Source organism: Muntiacus reevesi, chromosome 1 (genome assembly GCF_963930625.1).
Source record: "Muntiacus reevesi chromosome 1, mMunRee1.1, whole genome shotgun sequence".
Taxonomy (NCBI): Eukaryota; Metazoa; Chordata; class Mammalia; order Artiodactyla; family Cervidae; genus Muntiacus; species Muntiacus reevesi.
The window spans coordinates 90,719,619-90,743,295 of record NC_089249.1 but is presented as its reverse complement, the minus strand read 5'-3'; positions in this window follow the sequence as shown (position 1 = coordinate 90,743,295).

Below are 23,677 nucleotides of genomic sequence, written 5' to 3'. Positions count from 1 at the left end.
TCATTTTTGTGAATGGCTTATTTCACTTGGCATAATGTCCTCAAGGTTCATCCATGCAAGCAGAAATTCCTTTCTTGTTAAGGCTGACTAATATTCATATATATGTGTGTGTGCATATGTATAGGTTTCCATGGTGGCTCAGTGGTAAAGAATCTGCCTGCCAGTGCAGGAGACTTCATGTTCTATCCCTGGGTCAGGAAGACCCCATGGAGGAGGAACTGGCAACCCACTCCACTGTTCTTGCCTGGAGAAGCCCATGGACAGAGGAGCCTGGTGGGCTACAAGCTGTGGGGTCACAAACAGTTGGACATGACTCAACAATGACAGCTACTGATGGACCCTTGGGTAACCATCTTTTTGCTGTTGTAAATAGTGCTGTTATGAACACACGTATAAATACCTGTTTGCATCCTTCCTTTAAATTCTTTTGAGTGTATATCCAGAAGTGAAATCACTTGGACATGTGGTAATTCTATTTTTAAATTTTTGAGGAATGACCAAACTGTTTTCCACAGTGGCTGCATCATCTTACATTTTTACCAACAGTACATAAGGGTTCACATCTTTGCATACACTTGCATACACTTTGCATACACTTCTCTTTTCTTCAATAGCCATTTTAATGGGTGTGAGGTAGAGTCATTGTCTGAAAAATTACCTATTTTTTTCTATTTTAGCTCAATTATTAATTGAAAATAAATTTAACTAGAACAGCAATGACTTGTGCTATTATATTGATTTATGTTTACCTTGTCAAGCTTGTGTGTCAAGCTTTGTTCTTTTTCATTGATTACTTTATTACTGTAAATATTTTTGAAAAGTCTTCAGTTTCAGGCACTGTTTAGTGTCTGGAAATACAGCAGAGAATGACACAAGGTCTTGACCCTCAGGGAGTTTATATTCTAATGGGAGAAAGAGTTCAAACTCTTATATATAGTTGGACGTAGTAACAGAATTAGGAACCCCGTGAAAGGGGCAAGAGTGCCATGGCAGTAGTGAGAGGTCAGAGAAGGGTGTTGGGGAGGAGAATTGACTTTTTACCTTTTATTCTCAGTATATTCTGGAGGAAAATCTGCCTACCACACCTCCTATAGATAATACAGCTGGCCCACTTACCCCACCATTGCAGAATTTGCAAACAATATTTTAATATATTCCTTTACTAAAACCACAATTCCATGCAATTTAGTGTTCTCCTACACTTTCCCTCACCATCTAAACCACAGCCTTACGGGACATTTACCTTATGAAAGGTGAGGTGCTAAGTATATACAACAGTCAGGGGCCCATAGGAGAGACAATTTAGGGGAATTCTCTAATTCTTTTTTTGCTACACTCATACAATCTGTTCCTAGGGAAATCTGGAAGAAGACTTGTTAGGTCTATTCAAAAGCCACAAAAGTACTTAATCAACACTTTTGAATTCTACCTCTTATTATGCTATCCCGTGGAAGGTTTTTCCTATTACTGTTCTCTGCTCTGCCTAGATCTTGTCCTTCCCCACTTTTTCCTGACCTGGAAAACCGAAGTTTGGAAGATATACTGGCTTTATGCTGCTATAGGGCTTCCCAGGTGGCGCTAGTGGTAAAGAGCCTGCCTGCCAGTGCAGGAGACTTCAGAGACAGTATGGATCCCTGGATCGGGAAGGCGCCCTGGAGGAGGGCATGGCAACCCACTGCAGTATTCTTGCCTGGAAAATCCCATGGACAGAGGAGCCTGGTGGAACAGGGGGTCCCACAGAGTCGGAGACTACTGAAGTGACTTAGCAACCCAGCACAGCATCATAACCATCTCTAACACCTGGTCTGTAGAAAGAACTATATCATAGTTGCTATCAGTATTGACAGTAATACTGATGTTCATTAAGCACTTACTCTGCACCTCTCAGTATTCTAAGGACTTTATAGTGATTCAGTTATATAATCCTCACAATTACCATGTGTTAGATTTCCTCTGTGAAAGTGTGAAAGTATTAGTTGCTCTGTTGTGTCTGACTCTTCGTGACCCCATGAACTATATAGCCTGCCAGTCTACTCTGTCCAAGGAATTCTCCACTCAAGAATACCGGGGTGGGTAGAAGATCCGTCTCCAGGGGATCTTCCCGACCCAGGGATTGAACCTGGGTCTCCTGAATTGCAGGCAGATTCTTTTACCTTCTTTTCACTGAGGAAGCCTAGATTTCCTTTAAACAATGCCATATGCGTCAGAGAGCTTTAGTATTATCTAGCAAGCACAAACTTTTCTTTTCAGATTTGACCACTTTCCCTAAATCAGCTTTTGATTATACAAGTTCATAATTCCTTATTCAAAACCTTGGGACATGATGTGTACTGAGATTCAGAAAATTTAATACTTTAGAAAGGTATTAAGATCCATATACTATATATCACTTAACACAAGGGTTTGAATGAATTATGTGTATCTTTTGCACATATATTGCATTTTTAATAAAACTGACCACAGTTAAAAGTTTTCTTGCTATTTCCAGTCTTAGGCTTTTCTATGACATAATATAATTATTATTTTTCTTTAGGAGTGTGCATGTTTTTGGTATAAGTATTTCCTTATAAGAACTTCAGAGGACAGTCCACAACAGGAGCATGAAGGTCTGAAATTCTTTTCACTATTACCTGGAGGAAAGGTGTGTAAAAAGAAACTGGACTGCATCTGACATAGCAGTGTCTGAGTAGAACAGTCAGTGAACCACACTTGATCCTAGTTAAGACTGAATGAGTCAGACTTTGGAAGCTATACTGTCAACTATTATGGATTGACTTTCTGGAGTCAGGGTCCATATCATACTTTGCATGGTGGGAAATAGAAGATCTTTCCTGAATTCAATCCTTGTTCCCACTCTCAATCATCCTTAAGGAGAAAATGTGGCCCCTAGGTAGAGGTCAACCTTTTCTCTGGCTGGGTCTGAGAAAGAGTGAGAGCTCATAGCTTGGAAAGGAAAAGATGATGCTAAAGTGACCCCTGGTTTTGAGAGGATAGCTGTCATTCTACAACTCTGTGGCCAACAGAGGGATAAAGGAGAGAGATCACTGGTAGGAAACACTCTGGGATAAAGTATCACCAGTAGATTCTAGGGCAATGATAGCTAAAATTTTGTTTTCCATGATCATCTTTTCCAGTGTTACAGTCCCTTTTATCTTTGAGTCAGTAGTTAAATTTATAAATACTGAAGTTTCAAGTTAGCTGTACTTAAGGGTTTCAGGTAGGTGCCTAAGTCTGTATTTGGGGCAAAGAGTTAGTGTCTGCTCTAAAGTTAGATTGTGATGATGTTTGTGCTACACTGAATATACTAAAAATCACTGAAATGTATGCTTTACCTGCATGAATTTTATGGGTTATTTATAAATAAACATGTGAATAAAGCTGTTAAAAGATCAAGTTCTGGATCACTGATTAGTGCACAATAAAATAACAGTAGCTTATATTTTTAGAACATTCACTATGTGCAATGAAATTATCTAAAGCCTTCTTCATAAATAACTCTCACAACAATTATATGTGGTAGGTATTATCATTATCCCTACTTTAACAGAGAAGGAATGTGTAATTTTGTCTTACTGTTTGTACGTTTTAGAGCCAAGATAAGAGTTAGGAGTCTGGCTTCAGAATCAATACTCTCTACCACTACACTGTAGTGTGGTATCAGGGTAGGGTGAGGAGTTAAGTGTATTTCTCATTAAAGAAGGAGGTAAAATCAGGTGCTGACAGTGGTGGGGGGGTGGTTATTAAGTGATGCAAGGGTTTGGAATAAAGCAATTACTGAAGGGAATCAGAGGGTATATACCATTTATTTACTGCTAGCATATTAAAAAGCAGAGACATTACTTTGCCAATAAAGGTCCATCTAGTCAAGGCTATGATTTTTCCAGTGGTCATGTATGGATGTGAGAGTTGAACTGTGAATAAAGCTGAGCACCGAAAAATTGATGCTTTTTTCAACTATGGTGTTGGAGAAGACTTTTGAGAGTCTCTTGGACTGCAAGGAGATCCAACCAGTCCATCCTAAAGGAGATCAGTCTTGGGTGTTCATTGGAAGGACTGATGCTGAAGCTGAAACTCCAATACTTTGGCCACCTCATGTGAAGAGTTGACTCATTGGAAAAGACTGTGATGCTGGGAGGGATTGGGGGCAGGAGGAGAAGGGGATGACAGAGGATGAGATGGCTGGATGGCATCACCCACTCGATGGACATGAGTTTGAGTAAACTCCGGGAGTTGGTGATGGACAGGGAGGCCTGGCGTGCTGCGATTCATGGGGTCACAAAGAGTCGGACACGACTGAGCAACTGAACTGACTGTCTGACTGACTGACATAAAAAACTACCCCACAGCTTAGTGGCTTAAAATAGTAATCACTTATTTTGCTCACTAGTCTTCTGAGTTGTCTTTCTCATATGGGTCAGATTTGGCTGATTCTAGTTTGTGATTGGTTGGTTGGCAGAGGGCTAGCTGGTCCTGGATATACTCACATATCTGATGGGTAGGCCTGCTGTCAACTGGAGTGATGGTGGTGACTGGTCATTGATCTCTCATCCTTTAGTAGGCTAGCCATAGCTTGTTCACATGGCTATGGAATAACAAGATCAATACAAGACCAAATGTGCAAGTGTATTCTCACCTCTGCTTACTCATGTATTCTACAGTGTCTCACTGGCCAAAGCAAATCATGTGGCCAGCCCACATTCACGGGGTGGAGAAATACACCCCACTTCTTTCTGGGAGGGAAAGGATGGAGTCCATTTTTCAATCTACCATAGAAGATTTGCAATCTCTCATAGAAGGAGAGGTTCCAATGGTTAAAGATAAATGAGAGGTGTTAGAGGTCTAATTAAAATTAGAAATTATACTTGTGTGGTGGCATAATCTCCATGATTTTACAATTTTCTGTAGTATGGTTCAACTTCCTAGAGACAAATTGAGAGTGAGGTCTTTGGGAATCAGTGATGAGGTCCAGCTGAAGAAGAAGGCAGTGGGTCTGGGGGGATGGTATCTCGTGGATGGACTTATATGTAACTGAAGTGGGAGCAGTGCTTGATAAAGGCAGAACCATCCGGTAGAAAGCACCTAGCAGAGACTATGGCTTTTACTGGGATAGGGGCAAACAATGGGAATCCAGAGTCTTTGATCCTGTCTGTTATCACATGTAACACATTCTTTGTTGTTGTTTAATTGCTAAGTTGTGTACGACTCTTTGCAACTCCATGGACCATAGCCCACCAGGCTCCTCTGTCTGTGGAATTCCCATGAAAGAATAATAGAATGGGTTGCCATTTCCTTCCTCAGGGCATCTTCCTGATCCAGGGATCAAACCTGGATCTCCTGCATTGGCAGGCAGATTCTTTACCGCTGAGCCCAGGGAATAAGTAAGTAAGTGTTAGTTGCTCAGTTGTGGCCCACTCTTTGTGACCCCATGGACTGCAGCCCACCAGGCTCCTCTGTCCATGCAATTTTCCAGGCAAGGATACTGGAGTGAGTTGCCATTTCCTTCTCCAGAGAATCTTCCCAACCCAGGGATCGAACCCCAGTCTCCTGCACTGTGGGCAGATTCTTTACCGACTGAGCTACAAGGGAAGCTGAACCCAGGGAGTGGACATCCATAAATATAAATGTGAATTTTGCTAGAAGACAGGGGCCTGTAAGAGCAAGTGGAGGCAAAGCTGGTGATACATTAGGTTTTTAAATTTCATACACAATATAAACCACAATTCCCAAGAAGATAGTGGCTTTAATTTTTGATATATTGAAAAGTTGAATGAAGTAAGCACGCTTGTTTTCTTTTTCTTTTCTTTTCTTCCCACTTGTGAATGATGTGTGTATGTGTGGGGAGTACTGGCAGGGTTATAACTTTAGCTTTGTTACTCTCAAATGGGGTAGTAATGATTATGTAGTTGATTTCCTTCTCTGGACTGATGTCAAAGTTTCAGCTTTTCCATTTATAAGGTTGTATATGGTTTTAATAAAGGTTTAGAATGGTAATGTTCAATTTCTAAACAATGTGAGCATTTTCCAGATATCATTAGATGTCATCTTTTTCCTTTAAAAAGTGCTATAGAAATTCTTTGGTGAATTTGATTTAATGGAACATCTTTGTTAGGAAAACAAAATAGCAACAAAACTTAACCCAAATATATCCATCAAAAAACACAAAATATCTATAATAATAATCACAAAAAATAAACATTTTTTGAGCACTTTCTATGTTTTAAGCATGCAATAAACACTTACAGGGGCTTCCTCAGGGGCTCAGTGGTAAAAAAATCTGCCTGCAATGCAGGAGATGTAGGCTAAATCACTGAGTTGGGAAGATCCACTGGAGGAGGGCATGGCATCCCATTCCTGTATTGTTGCCTGGAGAATCCCATGGAAAAAGCAGCCTGGTGGGCTACAGTCCATCAGGTCACACAGAGTTGCATTCACCTGAAGCGACTTAGCATACAGACACACTCACACACACACATGCACACACAAACATTTACAGATATTAGTACATTTATTTTTCACAACATCCCACTGTTCTTGGGGTAGAATACTAGCAAGAAAAAAGCCCGAGAGAGGAAGAGGGAGGGGGAAAATGAAAGAGTGCCCTGGAGATGTGGACATGGCTGGGACTATGGTGAGACAAGAGAGATGTCTAGGTCATAGAGTTCAAGTAGGTACTTATTCTTAGGTTCTTGCTTGAGCCCCAAAGCGAAGACCTCCTTAAATTTTTTGCCCTGGACACCTCTCTTGCATCACCCTAGTCCCAGCCCTGGATCTTCAGGAAGAGTCCACCTAAATTCTTTAGCCAAAAACTGATTAACATAAGAATATTAGGAAACTGCCTGAGGCTGGACAAAGAACCATATAAAAGATTAGAGGGAACAATGCTAGAAATTCCTGGGTCAGAGATGAAGGATAGTTTATTACTCTCTCCAATAACAAGAGCCAGAGCAACTGCACTTTAATGCTTCCCCACAAAGTGATGTAAAGTGTTCAGGATGACAACGGCACATGTGGTGGGTTTCTATAGGAAAATCTGGAGTTTAGAGAACTTGAATATCTTATAAAGGGTAGTAAGCATGCCTTCCTTCTGGTCTGGAGGGAGATGCTATCTTATACTTAAAGGTTATTTTCTAGTCAAACACCTTTGAAAAGATAGTATGAATAAAGAGAAGTAAATGCATCAGTTGCAAGATGTGCATAAATGTGAGAGACACTTGGAGAACTGCCTCTCAACAACTACCTCCTGGTATTCAAAATACATACTATTTCTAGCCTAAGAGGGGTCGTACCAGGAATAGCAAATTAGTTAATGGAGCTAAGAGCTAATAATAGGAAGTAGAAGGCTCTGTGGTGAAGAATTCCAGAGAGTATGCCTCCCCACGACAACCCTACCTAAAGATTAAAAAATTTTTTAAATACACTGCTTGCCAAAAACAACTGTGGTCACCATGCATGCTCACTCAAAGATGAGCACAACCCTTCCCTTATAAATTTATATATTCTCTACAAGAATTCTGAAGAAATACTGACCTATTTCTTATTTTTAAGTTATCTGTGATTTCTCATCATAAATATAAATACACTTTCTTGTGACTTTTAAAGTTTTTAATTTTTCATAAAATTTATAAAAGTTATACTCCATTTTCAGTTATTACAAACTATTGGCAATCTTCCCTGTGTGGGAAAATGCATCCTTGTACCATATCTGATACCCATTTCCTCACCCCTACCTACTTTGCACCTCCCCTACTGGTAACCACTAGTTTGTTCTTTATATCTGAATACATTTTTAAAATAAAATTTGATAAAAATAGTAAATATTTATAAGATGATAATTAGCTAACTGGACTATTTAATTATATGATTTGATATATTTTGTTTGAATAATTAATTGAATAAAGCACATCATTTACCTGTGGATTTTCGTCAATGTATTTCAAAAATATTTGGGAGCCTCCCAAATATTCTATTTATATATATTATCAGTTCAGTTCAGTTCAGTCGCTCAATAGTGTCTGATTCTGCGGCACCATGGACTGTAGCACGCCAGGTTTCCCTATCCATCACCAACTCCCGGAACTTAATCAAACTTATGGCCATCGAGTCAGTGATGCCGTCTAACCATCTCATCCTCTGTTGTCCTCTTCTCCTGCCTTCAATCTTTCCCAGAATCAGGGTCTTTTCCAATGAGTCAGTTCTTCGCATCAGGTGGCCAAAGTATTGGAATCAGCTTCAACATCAGTCCTTCCAATGAATATTCAGGACTAATTTCCTTTAGGATGGACTGGTTTGATCTCCTTGCAGCCCAAGGGACTCTCAAGAGTCTTCTCCAACACCACAGTTCAAAAGCATCAGTTCTTTGGCCTCAGCTTTCTTTATAGTCCAACTCTCACATCCATACATGACTACTGGAAAAACCATAGCTTTGACTAGATGGACCTTTCTTGGCAAAGTAATGTCTCTGCTTTTTAATATTACTGTCTAGGTTTGTTATAGCTTTTCTTCCAAGGTGCAAGCATCTTTTAATCTCATGGCAGCAGTCACTGTCTGCAGTGATTTTGGAGCCCCCCAAAATAAAGTCAGCCACTGTTTCCATTGTTTCCCCATCTATTTGCCATGAAGTGATGGGACCAGATGCCATGATCTTAGTTTTCTGAATGTTGAGTTTTAAGCCAACTTTTTCACTGTCCTCTTTCACGTTCATCAAGAGGCTCTTTAGTTCTTCTTCACTTTTTGCCATAACGGTGGTGTCATTTGTGTATGTGAGGTTATTAATTTTTCTCCCAGCAATCTTGATTCCAGCTTGTGCTTCATCCAGCCTGGCATTTTGCATGATGTACTCTGCATAGAAGTTAAATTAGCAGAGTGACAATGTACAGCCTTGATGTACTCCTTTCCCTATTTGGAACTAGTCTGTTGTTCCATGTCCAGTTCTAACTGTTGCTTCTTGACCTGCATACAGATTTCTCAGGAGGCAGGTAAGGTGGTCTGGTTTTTCCATCTTTTGAAGAATTTCCCACAGTTTGTTGTGATCCACACAGTCAAAAGCTTTGGTATAGTCAATGAAGCAGAAGTAGATGTTTTTCTGGAACTCTCTTGCTTTTTCAATGATCCAACAGATGTTGGCAATTTCATCTCTGGTTCCTCTGCCGTATCTAAATCCAGCTTGAACATCTGGAAGTTCACGGTTCACGTACTGTTGAAGCCTAGCTTGGAGAATTTTGAGCATTACTTTGCTAACGTGTGAGATGAGTGCAATTGTGCGGTAGTTTGAACATTCTTTGGCATTGCCTTTCTTTGGGATTGGAATGGAAACTGACCTTTTCCAGTCCTGTGGCCACTGCTGAGTTTTCCAAATTTACTGGCATATTGAGTGCAGCACTTTCACAGCATCATCTTTTAGGATTTGAAATAGCGCAACTGGAATTCTATCACCTCCACTAGCTTTATTGTAGTGATGCTTCGTATGGCCCACTTGACTTTGCATTCCAGGATGTCTGACTCTAGGTGAGTGATCACACCATCATGGTTATCTGGGTCATGAAGATCTTTTTGGTATAGTTCTTCTGTGTATTCTTGCCACCTCTTCTTAATATCTTCTGTTTCTGTTATGTCCATATCATTTTTGTCCTTAATTGTGCCCATTTTGTGTGAAATGTTCCCTTGGTATATCTAATTTTCTTGAAGAAATCTCGTTTTTCCCATTCTATTGTTTTCCTCTATTTCTTTGCATTGATCACTGAGGAAGGCTTTCTTTTCTCTCCTTGCTATTCTGTGGAACTCTGCGTTCAGATGGGTATATCTCTCCTTTTCTCCTTTGCCTTTAGCTTCTCTTCTTTCTTCAGCTATTTGTAAAGCCTCCTCAGAAAACCATTTGCCTTTTTGCATTTCTTTTTCTTGGGCATGGTTTTGATCACAGCCCCTTGTATAATGTTAGGAACCTCTGTCCATAGTTTTTCAGGCACTCTGTCTATCAAATCTAATGCTTTGAATCTATTTGTCACGTCCACTGTATAATCATAAGGGATTTGACTTAGGTCATACCTGAATGGCCTAGTGGTTTCCCCTAGTTTCTTCAATTCAAGTCTAAATTTGGCAATAAGGAGTTCATGATTTGAGCCACAGTCAGCTCTATATATTATACATAAATATATAATGTATATAAATATTAAATTTATATTGAAAAGAAAAATTCTCAGTAATTTATACTTATTCATCATTATGAATTCAGATTATCCCTATGTGGGCCAAAATATCCAGTATCTAATGCTAAGTCTTATTAAGAAAGATAGGCAGTCTGATGGGTTAGTGCACTTTGTTTTATTATTAAAAGATATTTCTCACAAACTGGTATTTTCATTTATGCTTTTGTTTGATGCTTTGGAAATATGACCCAGGGGAAAGTATCATTGGTAACATTTGGATTGGAGGAGGACTATATACAACTTTTTTAAAACTAGAATAATTATTATTATGAACATAGGCTCATTCTCACACAGATCAATTGTAAAAGAGACTTCTTGACGTTCTTGAAATTGACTTCTCAAAAACATCCTTCAGTGATACAAAGATGTTTTATGCATTTCCAGGGGTACCAGTATCCTGGTTTAGAGACTGATGACTTAATGATGTACCCTCAGAAACATCCTTTCTTTTGTGAATAAAGTTTTCAGTTGCCTGAATTCTTCAAACATATTTCCTATCTCCTTCCCTTTTCAGAAGTTTGACTTTTCCTTGATAGTATTAATCTCTTGAACCCTCTTAAGAGGTGACTCACAGTAATTATGAAAAATAGTATGGAGGTTCCTCAAAAAATTAAAAATCGAATTATAATATGATCCACCAATTCCACTTCTGGGTAGTTATGTGAAGAAAATAAAAGCACTATCTGCACCCCCATGTTCACTGTAATATTTACAATACATACTGTAGCCAAGATATGGAATTTACTTTAGTTCACTGGCAGATGATTTCTTCATCCAGTCTGAATGAGAACCTTGCTGGGTATTTTTGGTCATAGGTTTTTCCCTTTCATCTCTTTAAATATGTTGTGCTGCTCCCTTTTCTCCTATAGAGTTTCTGCTGAAAAAATCAGCTGATAATCTTATGAGAGTTCCCTTGTATATGATTCATTGCTTTTCCTTTGATGCTTTTAGTATTCCCTACCTTTAATTTTTAAAAAATATTTATGTAGTTGGCTACATTAGCTTTTAGTTGCTCCATGGCCTGCAGGATCTTAGCTCCTTGACCAGGAATTGAACCCATATCTCCTACATTGCAAGGTGGATTCTTAACCACTGGACCACCAGGGAAGTCCCTATCTTTAATTTTTGTCACTTTGATTACAATATGTCTTGGTGTGTTCTTCTTCGTGTTAATCTTCATAGTCAGATGAATGGATAAAAAAATGTGGTATATGTATACAATGGATTATTATTTTGTCATAAAAAGAGTAAAATTTTGCTTTTTGCAACAACATGAATGGATCTTGAGGCCTTATGCCAAATGAAATGTCAAACGGAAAAAATATCTCATTTATGTGTGGAACCTAAAAATGAACAAACAAACAAATGGGCAAACAAAATCCCCAAATTCACAGATACAGAGAACAGATTTGTGGCTGTTAGAGGTGGGCATGGCATATGAATGAAATTGGTAAGTGTGGAAAAAGATTACAAACTTCCAGTTATAAAATAAATAAGTCTTGCAGTCTGGTAACTGTAGTTAATAGGACTATATTGTATATTTGAAGGTTTCTAGGAGAGTAGCTCTTGAGGGGTCTTATCACAAGGGGAAAATGTAATTATGTGTGGTAATAGGTGTTGACTGGACTTAGTTTGATGATCACTTCAAAATACATATATGTATCAAATCGTTATGTTGTACACCTAAAACTGAAAGTGTTTTATGTCAATATATCTCAATAATAACAACAAAAAAGAACCATTAAAAAAAATAAAGAGGTGGTTGCTCTCTCTTGGTCTCTAGCTCTCTCCTAGTTTCATGAAACATGTTATCTAATCTGATCACTGTTCTGACACTTTCCCTCTTGCATATTTTCCTGAGATCCTTTAAGGCCTAAATCAAATGCCTTTACTTCTTCAGATCTCAACTCAATCTTTCATCTCGGAAGTTTTCTTAAATCTCTCAGTTTTTGCTAGTTTCTTTTATTACATGTGGTATACTATGCTTTTTCACACATTTATTTTACTAATAGTGATGTTTCATCAATATGATTATGAGATTACTTTGTTTCCCCATAAGAGGGTAATCTCCTCTAGATCTGAGATAATGTTTATTTTTGCTGTCATTGATTCCTGGCACCTTCAGAGTGCCTGAAAAATAGTAAGTGTTCAATAAATATTGTGGAATGAATGAATGATGCCATCAGGCCCTCTTGATAGAATTCCATTAGCTTGAATTTAAAAGCTCCTCAGTTTGATTCTGATAGTTAGCTGAACTGGGGGACCATTGCATTACATACACTAGAAAGTCCTCTTTGACATCCTGGGGTAGTAGATGAAAATATGACACAAGAAAAGCATGCTACCATTTGTCCAGTGCTGTGTCCACCAACATTCTTAGATGTTGAGTGGGTGTGTGCACACACTCGGTCTTGTCTGACTTTTGCGACCCCATGGATTGTAGCCTGCCAAGCTCCTCTGGTTGCCATTTCCTTCTCCAGGGGATCTTCCTGACCTAGGGATTGAACCAGTGTCTCTTGCATCTCCTGCATTCACAGGCCAGTCCTTAACCAGCTGAGCCAACAGGGAAGCCCTCTTAGATGCTAGCTAAAGAATAAAATTCTTGCTGATTTGAATGGAGAATCATTTGTTTTAAGGATACTGGTTTGCTGAAAGATCCACTAGGAAGACTGGAAAATCAACTTCATAGTTGTGCAACCAGAAACAATGCTCTAAATCATGTTGCAGGACTTGTCTAGTGAGAATATTACAACCACCATCTTTATTACTAGGTGCTTCAGTTTGTTCTGCAGAGAGTTTTTAAATATGTCTACTGTAGTTGCTCCTGTAACATTATTTGCAGCTTCAGTCACTACCAAGGAGAGTTCTGTGCAATCTTTGCTATTGGGAAGAGTGAGAGTGGGGAAAATATCTGGTGAGTTGGGACTAAGTCATGGGCCTATGTTCTAGCTGCAAGGAAGGCCATATTTTTAGTTTACATAGTGAAATCTGGGCTCCACCCTACGAAGAATCAGAAGGAGAGGAACTTTTCCAAACGTAGTGAAAAGTTTCAGGTACCAGGTGACCAGAAAGAATGATAAATGTCATCTACAAATGTTTGGGCTTCCCTTGTGGCTCAGCTGGTAAGGATTTGCCTGCAATGCGGGAGACTGGTTTGATCCCTGGGTTGGGAAGATTCACTGGTAAAAGGAAAGGCTACCTACCCACTCCAGCATTCTGATCTGGAGAATTCCATGGACTGTATAGTCCATGGAAATGCTTATTGTGGGCTATGTTAGTTATTTATTTCTTCCTCTGCTGTGTCCTCATAATTCTTGGTCTGCTTAGCATTTACTATGTTCTACCCTGTATAGTAGTTACCTACATACATGTCCTACTGCCTACCTTAGAATGATTTATATTTTATTTATCCTCTGTTTTAGTAGTCAGAGAAGTGCTTAGTTTATAGTCAAGTGGCAACAAATTTAGGGCAGTTGTTAATATTTGTTAAGAGCTCCCTATTCAAGTGTACTGTAATTGAACTCAACTAAATTTGTGATTAGAGAGCTAAAATATTCTGATCTGAAATTTATTTTGTTATTGTTATTTTGGCCTCATGGCTTGCAGAATCTTAGTTCCCTGATTGGGGAATGAACTCATGTCCTTGACAGTGAGAACAAGGACTCCTAATGACTGGACAACCAAGGAATTCCCTGAAAATCCTTTTAATCTAGAGTGCTCATGGAATGTTTAATAAACCAGTTCCTGATACTATCAAATTTATAATCTTGAAATTCTGAAGATTAAATGATAAAGTGTTTCTTGAACAATTTCCTCTCTGACACTTTAGTTTCACTAGTCATAAAAAATTAGAACTATATTAGTTAACACTGAAACAACAGTTTATACTGTTTCTTCCTTCTAATGCTTTTACTTTCTGTCACATTTATTCTTTTTAGGCTGAAGAGAATAGATTAGTTGTCCACTTTAATTTTTAGTGTTTAACTTCAGTTTGATGAAATATTTAAACGAAGGTACCAAGTGAGAAATGAGGTTGCTAAAGGTTAATGTTTTGATGCTTTTTAATAACTATTAGTGCCACTTCTGTATTTTGTCAAAATAATAAAAATCCATTCTGGCAGGACTCAGAAGAGCTGCTAACAAAGAATTACTTGATTTAGTTAAAAAACAAGAAAGAACAACTATCCTCCTTCATAGATAATTTTCAATATACCCATTCTAACTCTGGTACTAATAAAAAAGGAAATATCAAGTATTTGTAAGCACTACACAAAAATTTATAAGCATTACATAAAATTTTATAAACACTACATTAAAAATGTGAATAATATTTTATCCTTACAATTAGAGCCTGAGCTGATCTGTTAATACCCCATTAAATAAAATAGGGTGATAAAGCTAAAACAAAACTGAATGATCTGCACAAACCATGTGCATTTCTATAACTTTATGCCAAATAGGATATTGTTTAAGTAAAAGGGGAAGTATAATGAAAAGAAGTCTTATAAGACTTAATTCTATATTTTAAAGTGCATTTATACAAAATATCTGACAGTCTAAAACAAAAGGTGAAATTTCCAGTTAAAGACTGTGAGTATTATAAACAGTGACTTTCAAATTTTTTCTGATATAATCCAGCTCTTTAATTCACACAAAGGAGATTTAACCAGGTGATTTTTTCCCCCCTCAAAATGAGAACCCTTAACAAGTTGCCCTATAGCTTTGCCACTTTGGAAGAAAAATAATACTTTTTTCTCTGAAGATTTTCACTAGTATTATGAGAAAATACTGGGCTGTATTATTTAAAAAATTCTCTAGATAGGAAAAATTTCCCACCTTTGAAATTGAGATTGTTATAATAATTAACTTTTCATTGATTATTTTATTAATAAGATCTTTAAAAATGTATAATATTCTGCAAAAGCTGAGTTAAGAAATATGAAATATTATTTAGTGTTAATTATAAGCCATACATTTTTGGAGCTGTTTCTTCATAAACCAGTGCTAATCAATATGATTTTTTTCATGTATTAAGTATAAGTTATAAATACATGGAAATGTCCTTGCTATTATCTACAATTTTTGTATTCTGAAAGGGCTGTACTATTGATACATTAATATACTAGAAACAAAATAAAAATGAAAAGGAAAATATTTTAGAAAAGTATCAACTTTGGGTTCAACAGGTATTTATTGATTATGTCTAATGTGCAAGTGACTGTATTAAGCACCAGGGAAATAAAAATAAGCATGGTCTCTGCTTGTAAGATATATATGATTATAAAAGCTATATATGACAAACCCACAGGAAACATCCTCAATGGTGAAAAATTGAGAGCATTTCCCCTAAAATCAGGAACAAGACAAGGGTGCTCACTCTCACCACTACTATTCAACATAGTTTTGGCCACAGCAATCAGAGCAGAAAAAGAAATAAAAGGAATCCAGATAGGAAAAGAAGAAGTAAAACTCTCACTGTTTGCAGATGACATACATTATCCTCTACATAGAAAACCCTAAAGACTCTACCAGAAAATTACTAGAGCTAATCAATGATTATAGCAAAGTTGCAGGATATAAAATTAACACACAGAAATCCCTTGCATTCCTATACACTAACAGTGAGAAAACAGAAAGAGAAATGAAGGAAACAATACCATTCACCATTGCAACAAAAAGAATAAAATACTTAGGACTACATCTACCTAAAGAAACAAAAGACCTATACACAGAAAACTATAAAACATTGATGAAAGAAATCAAAGAGGACACAAAGAGATGGAGAGATATACTGTGTTCATGGATTGGAAGAATTAATATTGTCAAAATGGCTATACTACCCAAAGCAATCTATAGATTCAATGCAATCCCTATCAAGCTACCAATGGTATTTTTCACAGAACTAGAACAAATAATTTCACAATTTGTATGGAAATACAAAAAACCTCGAATAGCCAAAGTAATCTTGAGAAAGAAGAATGGACCTGGAGGAATCAACCTGCCTGACTTCAGGCTCTACTACAAAGCCACAGTCATCAAGACAGTATGGTACTGGCACAAAGACAGAAATATAGATCAATGGAACAGAATAGAAAGCCCAGAGATAAATCCACGAACCTATGGACACCTTATCTTTGACAAAGGAGGCAAGGATATACAATGGAAAAAAGACAACCTCTTTAACAAGTGGTGCTGGGAAAACTGGTCAACCACTTGTAAAAGAATGAAACTAGAACACTTTCTAACACCATACACAAAAATAAACTCAAAATGGATTAAAGATCTAAATGTAAGACCAGAAACTATAAAACTCCTAGAGGAGAACATAGGCAAAACACTCTCCGACATAAATCACAGCAAGGTCCTCTATGACCCACCTCCCAGAATATTGGAAATAAAAGCAAAAATAAACAAATGGGACCTAATGAAACTTAAAGCTTTTGCACAACAAAGGAAACTATAAGTAAGGTGAAAAGACAGCCTTCAGAATGGGAGAAAATAATAGCAAACAAAGCAACAGACAAAGGATTAATCTCAAAAATATACAAGCAACTCCTGAAGCTCAATTCCAGAAAAATAAATGACCCAATCAAAAATGGGCCAAAGATCTAAACAGACATTTCTCCAAAGAAGACATACAGATGGCTAACAAACACATGAAAAGATGCTCCACATCACTCATTATCAGAGAAATGCAAATCAAAACCACAATGAGCTATCATTACACGCCAGTCAGGATGGCTGCTATCCAAAAGTCTACAAGCAATAAATGCTGGAGAGGGTGTGGAGAAAAAGGAACACTCTTACACTGTTGGTGGGAATGCAAACTAGTACAGCCACTATGGAGAACAGTGTGGAGATTCCTTAAAAAACTGGAAATAGAACTGCCATATGACCCAGCAATCCCACTCCTGGGCATACACACTGAGGAAACCAGAACTGAAAGAGACACGTGTTACCCCAATGTTCATCACAGCACTGTTTATAATAGCTAGGACATGGAAGCAACCTAGATGCCCATCAGCAGATGAATGGATAAGGAAGCTGTGGTACATATACACACAATGGCATATTACTCAGTCATTAAAAAGAATTCATTTAAATCAGTTCAAATGAGATGGATGAAACTGGAGCCCATTATACAGAGGGAAGTAAACCAGAAAGAAAAAGACCAATACAATATACTAACGCATATATATGGAATTTAGAAAGATGGTAATGATAACCCTATATGCAAGACAGCAAAAGAGACACAGATGTACAGAACAGACTTTGGGACTCTGTGGGAGAAGGCAAGGGTGGGATGATCTGAGAGAATAGCATCAAAACATGTATATTATCAAGTGTGAAACAGATCGCCAGTCCAGGTTGGATGCATGAGACAAGTGCTCAGGGCCTGGTGCACTGGGATGACCCAGAGGGATGGGATGGGGAGGGAGGTGGGAGGGGGATTCAGGATGGGGAACACATGTAAATCCATGGCTGATTCATGTCAATGTATGGCAAAAACCACTACAATATTTTAAAGTAATTAGACTCCAACTAATAAAAATAAATGAAAAAAATAAAACAAGCAAGAAAGAAAAAGATATATATGATTAATTCATTATATAAATATGAGTAAAACCAAGTATAGCCCAGGGAGAAAAATCACTAATAGATACATAAACAAACTGTCAACTACCAGTGCTCAGTTTTCCTCCCACAAAATGAGAATAAATGAATCTTGAATTCAAAACAGGAGGTGTAAAATAATGAAGTCCTTAACTGGGTATTTTGACTTTCTTTTAAAAAAAATGCCAGAGGCATTACTTTATTACATCTTTACTTTCACTCCCTATATAGTTAACTTAGCTGTTTAGCATAGCTGCCATTCATTCTTAATTTATTTGTTTATTCAAATCAAGAAATATTTATTGAGGATTTACTGTGAGTTAGGCCCTGTAATGGGCACTGGGAATGCAATAGTGAAGAAGATAGCCACAGACCAAGAGTCCAATGGGATAGTAACAGAAAAAGATCATTAACCGAATCACCCTAAGAAGCCTTCCTTCTCTATAGCTAAAGACTGATGCCTTAATCAGTTAAGTGCAATGGTGAACTAGAGAAGAAACTCAAAGCACAGGTTCAACTGATGTCCAGCCACTAGCGTCATTTATATATAAATGTAAAGTTTGCATCTCATCATTATCCCTTATATTTTGAACTAACATTTAGTTTTTTGCTTTATTTTTCTAACAATCTCAACTCTATAAAATATGAAGCCTTGGGGAAAAATAATCACATGATTGGAGCATATTTTCCTATAAATCACTTACAACTTCGTGGCAGTCTCATTGAAATCCAGTAGAACAATCTTTGGAATTCAATATTTAAATCTAATTTTGTTTATGGATACACAAACATAATTTTGCTTGTACACTCTCTTAAGCATATCATAAACTGCCTCCCATGCTATTTTTTACTCAATCAACTAAAAGTTAAATAGAATAGAAAGTATTCTATTCAAATAGATGTATCTAAAGGCTTTATTAAATAGGAATCTGACTTTTATAGCTTATAGACATAAATAAGCTGCTGAAAATTCTATTTTTCATGTCAGTGGAAATTATTGTTAAAAGAATTACTCTTGTTTAAAAGAATTGAGATAACTACACCAAGAGAAATGCTGTAGGTCTTCAATATTCTTTCATAATAAATGGAAAACAACAAAATAACTTGGAAACTCCTATGATTAGTTGCAATAGCTTTTATTTTTTTATTTTTAAAATTTATTTATTTATTTATTTTTTCAGTGGGTTTTGTCATACATTGATATGAATCAGCCATAGAGTTACACGTATTCCCCATCCCGATCCCCCCTCCCACCTCCCTCTCCATCCGATTCCTCTGGGTCTTCCCAGTGCACCAGGCCCGAGCACTAGACTCATGCATCCCACCTGGGCTGGTGATCTGTTTCACCATAGATAATATACATGCTGTTCCTTCGAAACATCCCACCCTCACCTTCTCCCACAGAATTCAAAAGTCTGTTCTGTACTTCTGTGTCTCTTTTTCTGTTTTGCATATAGGGTTATCGTTACCATCTTTCTAAATTCCATATATATGTGTTAGTATGCTGTAATGTTCTTTATCTTTCTGGCTTCCTTCACTCTGTATAATGGGCTCCAGTTTCATCCATCTCATACACCATGGAATATTACTCAGCTGTTAAAAAGAATTCATTTGAATCAGTTGCAATAGCTTTTAAAGAGATGTTATTTTGCCCAGATCCTATTCTTGGTTTAAATTTTGTGTGACATGCATTTTATAAATGATTAGAGGAGGCTGTTTCTGTTTAATTAATGAAGCTGATAATGGTTAAATAGTAAAGTGGGGGTAAACAGTTCAAACCCAGTTCAAGGATGAAAAGCCAGTTATGTAGAAATGATCCAGCTGTACTAAATATGATTTCCTTTTACTATTAAAAATCTCAAAAATGTTTTAAAACACTTGAGAAAAAAACCCAAAACCACCAGTCTTGTAACTTTCTTACTGTTTTGTTTAGGATTGAAAGCCACATGTAGCATAGTTTTCAAACCCAATAAAAACAATTCCAAAACACAAAATGAAATTCATTTGATCTTAACAGAAAATAAAAATCAGTGCATCTTTGAGACAATCTTTTTCTTTACTTAACATGAACCTCAATTATAGATTAAGGACTTTCTTGTTTTTAAGCTGAGGTAAGATTCATGTCACAAAATATTAACCATTTTCCAGTGAACATTCCAGTTGTATTTAATACATTTAGTGTTGTGCAACTAGCACCTCTAGTTCCAAAGCATTTTCATCACCCCAGAAGGAAAGCCCATACCCACTAAACTATTACTTCCTATTCACCCCACCCCCAGCTGCTGGCAGCTACAAATGTATGTTCTGTTTCTGTGGATTTACCTATTCTGGATATTTCATATAAATGGAAACATACAATATGTGAACTTTTGTGTTTACTTTAATTCATTTAATAATATTTTTGAGATTCATTTATGTTATAGCATATATCAGTATTTAATTTATTTTTATGGCTTAATATTTCATTGTATGTTTACTTTATTTCATTTATTTTTGTACACCACACAGCACGCAGAACTCCCCCAACCAGGGATCAAACCCATGCCCCCTGCAGTGGAAGTGCAGAGTCTTAACCACCAGACCATCAGGGAAGTCCTCATACCACAATTTATTTATCCATTCAATTATTGATGGACATTCATATTGTTTACATTTTTGACTAAAATGAATAGTGATGCTATGAACATGTATTTATTTAAGTTCTTATTTTTAATTCTTCTGGGTGTGTACTTAGGAGTAGAATTGCTTGGTCAGGTAGCAATGCCATGTTTAACTATTTTGAGGAATCACAAAAATGCTGAATCATTTTGTTCCCATAAGCGATGTAGGAAGATTCTAGTTTCTCTGCAGGCTTGTCAACATTTATTTTCTGTTTGTTTTTTAATTATTATAGCTACCCTAGGGGTGGTGATGAGGCACCTGATCACTAGCTACCCTAGGGACGGTGATGTGGTTTTGGTTTGTATTTCCGTGGTAACTAATCAAGTCCTTTGCTCACTTTTAAACCGAGTTTTTTCTTTTTGTTGTTGATTTATGAGTTCTTCATATATTATGGATACTAGACCATTATCAATGTATGATTGCAAATGTTTCTACCATTCAATGGATTTTCTTTTCACCTTACTGGTAATGTTCTTCAATGTACAAAAGTCTTTAATTAAAAAAAAAGTCTTTAATTTTGATGAAGTTCAATTTACCTATATTTTCTTTTGTTACTCATATTTTTGGTGTCATATTTAAGAAACAAATTTTAAATCCAGGATCATGGCAATTTATTCCTATATTTTCTTATAAGAGATTTATAGTTTGGATCTTGATGTTTAGGTTATTATCCATCATCACCCATTTTGAGTTGATTTTTTGATATGGTGTGAAGTAGGGGTCCAACTTCATACTTTTGCAAGTGGATGTTGAGATGTCCCAGCACTATATGTTGAAGAAACTATTCTGTCACCATTGAATGGCATTGGCACTCTCTCAAAATCATCAGTGTATGGGCTAAAGACTGGCTTTTAAATTCCTTCAAAACCAAGTGGACTTTTCCATCTTACAAAAACGATTCTGAAAAATTTGGGGTGTGAGGATTTCCAAGTGTCATAACAGGATGTGGTAGTAAAGATTTCTGTAGCAGATAAAGCATTCTCTTTAGGCTAAGTAGGGATTGAGTCACACCTCTGCATTTACTTGTCATTGATCTCAGACAAATAATATTATCTGCTTTTACAGGAGAAGGTCTAGAAGTTCCTTAGTTGAATTAATCATTGTGGTGCTCATCATTGGTATGCTGCCAAAAAAATGCAGTTATTGTTTCTGAGCATTGTTCTTTAACTGCAATGACAACTAGTGGGGGAGGGGGTCCACTGGATCTTTTCTCCCCAATAAAATGTCTTGTACAAGAAAGAAATTTGGTATTTATTTTTTGATTGCACATGCTGTCCCCCCCACACCTTCTACTTAGTGTTGTGTACTCATACTAACTTATGAAAGCCAATTGTGTGCATCTCTTTCTAACTCTGTGTTCATGTGACATCATGTCGATAGCTTAAAATTGGCCATGCTTCCTAGGTGGTTCAGTATTAAAGAATCTGCCTGCAGTGCAGGACCCAGGGTTCAATCCCTGAGTCAGGAAGATCCCTTGGGAAAGGAAATGGCTACCCACTTCAGTATTGACTGAGTGACTAAACTGCAGCAGCAGCAGCAGGAATATATACACCAAGGAAATTATCAAATATTACAAATCAAGCTTGTTTTTTCTTCTCGAGTGAGCTAGTTCACTAGTTCATCATTGCTTCCACTCCTGCCTCATCTTACCAATTTTTAACAACTCTTTAAACTCAATTTAAGTGAAATCTCACTCCAGAAATCTTCACTCACTTCCCCAGGTCATGCACCTCCTGTCTTCTTTCATAGAAACTAGTACATAATTTTATTGCCTCTTCGAGGACTTTTTGAGCATCAAATTCTGTATCAGTCAGGATTTCGTCCTAGAAGCAGAACCAGGAATGTTAAGCGATCTATTATAGGGAATAAGTTGATACAATTGTGAAGGTGACTAAACAAGTCCAAAGTCCATAGGCAGGTAATCAGGAAGGGAACATTATAAGCAGGCTAGAACCTACCAGCATGAATGTTTTGGAGTCTTTCTTTTCACTGTCTTTCCTTTTGTATCAGTTGTCTCTCCCCTCCTCACAATGATCATTCTCATCATTTTACAAGCATAATTTATTACTTCATGTTAACAGCAACAACAACAATAATACAAAGTAAAAAGCATCCCTGGACCTTACCAATCTAGATACCATCCTACTTCTCTGCTCCTCTTCACAACTAAAGTGAAAATTAAAGTTGCGTCTGACTCTTTGTGACTCCTTGGACTATACAGTCCATGGAATTCTCCAGGCTAGAATACTGGAGAGGGTAGCCTTTCCCTTCTCCAACCCAGGGATCTTCCCAACCCAGGGATCAAACCCAGGTCTCCCGCATTGCAGGCAGATTCTTTACTGTCTGAGCCACCAGGGAAACCCTTCACAAGTAAATTTCTGGCCAGATGAATGGAACATGTTTCTATCCATTGCATTTTGCTACCTCACCACCTCCCATTCACTCTTCAATCCCCTGTAATCTGGTTTCAGTCTCACTATCCCATACCATTAGAGCTATTGTTGCCAAGGTCATCATGGCAGGCACTTTTGATTGCTTAAAGCATCCATTCTCAACTGTTCTTTCTTTTGTCCATTTTCATTGTAGAGGCTAGACCACTCATTAAATAAATTCTCACTTTCCCGGAGTTTCCTCTGAAGTTCAGGATGATTGTGTTACATAGATCTGACTAATGAGATGCAAAATAATTTTGAGGGAAGGGGAAGTTTTTCTACTCTTGGTAAAGGGCATATGGTGCTAGCACCACCCCTTCCTTTTCTTCCGCTGTTTTGTACATGAGTCCAGAGCAATGACACCACTTTCCAGTCATAAGAAAAAGTCCAAGGGAATCACAAAGCAGCAGACTCTGATGATTGGCTCCCTAATACCTTTAGCTGCTTACATCCAGACTTTCTGTTGTGTGGGAAAAATAACAGACTCCTATTTGGGGTTTAAGAGGATTTTTTGTTTCTTGACTCTAAAATCAGTTTTAATTAATTCAATCATCAACTACTTTCATGCTGCTAAATTCTTTATCTTATTTATCTTCTCTCAGTAGCATTCTACTCTATAGAATACCTTCTCCATGAAACACATATTTCCATTTATGCCTTTAATGCCTCTTTCTTGGTTCCTCTATTCGCTTTTTAGCAACTCAGTCTATTTTGTGAGTTCACCTTTCCCAAAGCAATACTTAAATATTGGAGTTCCTCAAAGCTGTG